Here is a 4,605-nt window from a genome sequence, read left to right on the forward strand (position 1 = left end):
CCTGCCAGGGTCAGTGCTCAGCCTGCCCGGGGAGATGCCCACGGTGCTGTGGGGAGAAGCTGTGGGTGGAAGGAGCAACCTCTGGCTGGGCAGGGTCTAGGTATGGAGTGGGTTCTGCTTGGGATGCGGCTACTCATAGCTCCAGATCACTTTAGGACATTCCTGCGAGGCTTTTGGAAAGGCACAGCAAAACAGGGGCTCTGTGAAAAGTAAGGATCCTGTTCCATCGGTCTCATACTCTAGATTGTCTATGAGGCCAATGGGACACAATAATTAACGTCTCAGTTCAGGAGGATGCACAGAAATTCCAAGTCTGTGGCTCTTAACAGTGAATAAACCTGTGAGTATCAGAAATGGACACACCGTGGCTTCCAGACAGCATCAGCATGACTTTGCTCATTATTGTTGGTTTGATGTTCCCATCAGAGTCGGCCCACACAGAGCTGCCCCTGGGCAGTGCCCGGCTTCTGGGAGGGGTCTGCAGGGCAGAGCTGAGCACACAGTGGCTGGGATGGGGTCTGTGACACTGACAGGAGGAGACCTGGGGACAGAGACACAGCTGCAGGCAGGGACAGCTCCAGGCGGCAGAGCAGGGGCTGTTCAGGAGCTCTTTTGCTCCTTCTCTGCAGATGGCTGCTGGGTGTTGTCTGCTGGGCAATGATCGGACTGTCCCTTTAGCACATCCCATCTCCAGGAGCCCTGACTCTGCTCTGCCTGTCCTGCTGGGCTCACCAGCTGCCCCCAGAAAGGCCCAGCTCTGCTGTAGGATGCCAGGAGTGCTGAGCCTTTCCTTGGGGTCCGCACTCTGCTGCCAGAGTCCTTTGCTTCTCTGGGTGAGGGGTCATGTCCTGTTCTCGTCATCACGTCTCCACCTCTGGACTGGGACAGAGAAGGGTTTGCAGATCTTCCCTTTCAAACAGGACTCCCCTGCTCCAGTGTGAGTCCAGTTTTGGGGTTTCTTTCAAAGACTGACTTGTTTTTGAAGTTAAGGCATCACAAGTGAAAGCATGGGGCAAATGGGTAAAAGTCTGGTGGACACTGCTGCTCTCCTAACTCTGCACTGAGCCACAGAGAGATGAGTGCTTTTGCCTCTCCAGTCTCAAGACTCTTCACATTTACAGTCATATAAATGAGGATTTCAACCCGACAAAAACCCAGTCATGCGATGTGATGGTGGAAAATTAAAACCAGACAAAATAATAGTAATGACATGCTAAGCCTCTGCTCTGCAACCCATGGTCTTGAGTGTCACGAGTGCAGATGTTGAGCTTTTCCATTAATGGTGCATAAAATCAGACACTACTTGCGAACATCCGAGCTCTCACAAATTAGCTCTCTTGTCCCCACTGCAGCAGAACAAAGCTGTCTGCTTGCCCCCAGACGGGCAAAGGTCCTGCTCCTCACAGCACACTCAGCCAGCACAGACCAGAGGAAGGAAATGCATTTCTGATGGGGCAAACTTTCATGAGATGGAGTGGCTTTGCTTAGAGGAGTGTGTCCTTATTTGAAGTTGTCATTTCCTTTTTAGAAGAGAGCCCCCATGGTAAGAAACAGCAAATGTGCAACAGCAGCTCCATCACCCACTTCCTCCTCCTGGCGTTCACAGACACACGGGAGCTGCAGCTCTTGCACTTCTGGCTCTTCCTGGGCATTTACCTGGCTGCCCTCCTGGGCAACGGCCTCATCATCACCACCGTGGCCTGTGACCAGCACCTCCACACCCCCATGTACTTCTTCCTGCTCAACCTCTCCCTCCTCGACCTGGCCTCCATCTCCACCATTCTCCTCAAGTCCATGGCCAATTCCCTCTGGGACACCAGCACCATTTCTTATATGGGATGTGCTGCCCAAGTCTTTTGCTTAATATTTTTCATTTCAGCAGAGATGTATCTGCTCACCGTCATGTCCTACGACCGCTACGTTGCCATCTGCAAACCCCTGCACTACGGGACCCTCCTGGGCAGCAGAGCTTGTGTCCACTTGGCAGCAGCTGCCTGGGGCACTGGGTTTCTCCATGCTCTGCTGCACATGGCCAATACATTTTCACTGCCACTGTGCAAGGGCAATGCCCTGGACCAGTTCTTCTGTGAAATCCCCCAGATCCTCAAGCTCTCCTGCTCAAACTCCTACCTCAGGGAAGTTGGGCTTCTTATATTTGGTGCCTCTATATTCTTTGTATGTTTTGTGTTCATCGTGCTGTCCTATGTGCAGGTCTTGAGGGCTGTGCTGAGGATCCCCTCTGAGCAGGGATGACACAAATCCTTTTCCACATGCCTCCCTCACCTGGCTGTGGTCTCCCTGTTTGTCAGCACTGGCGTATTCGACTACCTGAAACCCGCCTCCATCTCTTCCCCATGGCTGGACCTGGTCATGGCAGTTCTATACTCAGTGGTTCCTCCAGCATTGAACCCCCTCATCTACAGCATGAGGAACAAGGAGCTCCAGGTTTCAGTGTGGAAAATGATAACTGGACATTTTCTGTAACCAGCAGCAACAAACTGTCATCCTCTGCATGGCAGTTATAGTGTAACTCATTGCAGGCTCAGCCTTCCTTGTTTTGTTGGTGTTGTGTTGATGGTGTTTTGTAATAATATTGTCATCCCTTTCCTAATTCACTGTCTGCCTTTTTTCTGACCAAGTGTCTATGTAAATGAGGAGCCATTTTCTCTCTGTTTTTAAAAGAAATATAGAGCCCTGCAGTGTTCTGGGTTTTTTTCCCTTGAGATCTTCTTTTAAGATGCTTTTGGAGCTGCAGGGATAGTTCCTGTGTGCATGGGAGGAGGGGAAAAGAGTCCAGCCTGGCAGCACTGCCAGGGAGCACCAGCGCTTGGTCTTCCAGAGCTGTTCTCGTTCCACTCCCACACTCTCCTTCTCATCCCTTGTGTTGGTGCAAGGCCTGAGTGCTCTGGCAGCTTGGTCACCGTCCTGCTGTGTGTCAGTCCTGTGAGAGCAGGCAGGGCCAGGCAATGGGCACTGGTGTGACAGAGCTGGCCTCAGAACAGCCTTTCCAGAAAGAAAGGTGAAAGGCTTAGGTCTTCATTCAAACTTTTTCTCAAGAACCTTCTGAGAATGTGGCCTGAAGATCAAAACAGCAGGGCACAGCTGAACAGTGTGTGTGTGAAGGGCTGGGCACTCAGCAGTGTCCTCTCACAGCCAGGCGTCCTGCCAGAGACCTGCAGGACCAGCAGAGCAGGATCTGGGCTGTGCCCATGTGCACTGGACACCCAATGGAAGCTGCCCCAGGGCATCGTCAGGGACTGGCTCCTCACAACCACCATTTCCAGCCCTGGCCTCTCACCCACAGAGGTTGTTCTTCCGTGCATGGATGGACACTGAATGAGTAGTTCAGCAGTCCAAGTTTGTATTGTACAGATGAGATGTAAGCACGCACATCATGTACATGAGGTGACATGAACGCGAGTGAGCACAAACACCATGAACTAGTCCTTCTGGTTCCATGAAGGCCTAAGGCCTTCAAGGTCTTGAGGTCACTTCATGTTGGGAGGAACACCCCATGGGAAAGCCCCTGAATGTAGCACTGAAATGTTCTTCCCTGGACTGAGATTCCCCGTGTCCATTCCTCATGATGTGGGACATCTCAGATGAGTGCAGAGCAGGGTGACACACAACAGGGCTGAGACATGGTCTCCTTGTGGGCAGAGTGGTGCTGATGGACTCAAGAAGTGGATGCTGGGTGGGAAGTTGGCTGAACCATCAAGCCCAAATATCATCAGTGGAACAAAGTCCTGCATGCAGCCAGTTACCAGTGTCATCCCTCAGTGATCAGCACTTGGGCCAACGCTGTTGAACGTCTTTATTCTCCCCTTCTATGATGTAACAGAGTGCACTTTCAGTGCCTTTGTGGATGATACAAACCTGGGAGGAGGCCTCGAGCAACCTCCCCTGGTTCACCCTGCCCTGAGCAGGTGAGTGAGACAAGATGAGTGAGACATGGGTTCTCTTCAAACCTGAGTTATTCTGTGATTTGAAATAATTTTTGCCTTGGAGAGGTTTCTGGAGAGAGAATAGGTAGAAGAATAGTAAAAACAAAAAGGCAGAAGTGGAGATATAGGAGATGTTAATATAAATACAGCAGTTCCAGTGAGGAGTACTTTTCACTCACATTGTTAATAGGAAATGTATTTAACAAATTTGAAAAAATGTGAGGAAGTGAGATGGGTGTCTAGGGCCTGTGGGAAAGAAGGGCAGGTGTAGGACCATGTAGAACACACTTCAGTCTTGGTTGGGTCCTGGGTGCTAAGGAGAGGGATGGATGGGTGTGGTATTATAAGGTCAGTTTTGTCTCGGTAACTCATAATCCAGTAAGCAGCACGTGGCTGTGAAAGGGACTGTGGGGTCAGTTCTGTCTCTGGAGGTGACAGCCCAGCAGCAGGAACGTGGCTGGGAAAGAACCTCTGCCAAAGTACCCACAGGTTTTGCCCAGGAAGAGGTCTTGGAGACAGGTTGTCATGTCCATCCCACCTGAGAACATGATGGGACAGCAGCAGGAACATGGCCGTGTCTATCAGAGAAGCTGAAAGGCCAGCAGCAGTCCTAGGATTGAGGAGATCATGGTGAGGGTACTTCTCTCTGGTCAAGTAAAAG

General features: G+C 51.1%; 1 pseudogene; it reads left to right on the forward strand.

Annotated features, from left to right (window-relative positions):
• Positions 1-1,557: 1,557 nt before the first annotated feature.
• On the forward strand, positions 1,558-2,484 carry LOC135998331 (olfactory receptor 14A16-like; annotated as a pseudogene).
• Positions 2,485-4,605: the final 2,121 nt, after the last annotated feature.

Source organism: Caloenas nicobarica, chromosome 25 (genome assembly GCF_036013445.1).
Source record: "Caloenas nicobarica isolate bCalNic1 chromosome 25, bCalNic1.hap1, whole genome shotgun sequence".
Taxonomy (NCBI): Eukaryota; Metazoa; Chordata; class Aves; order Columbiformes; family Columbidae; genus Caloenas; species Caloenas nicobarica.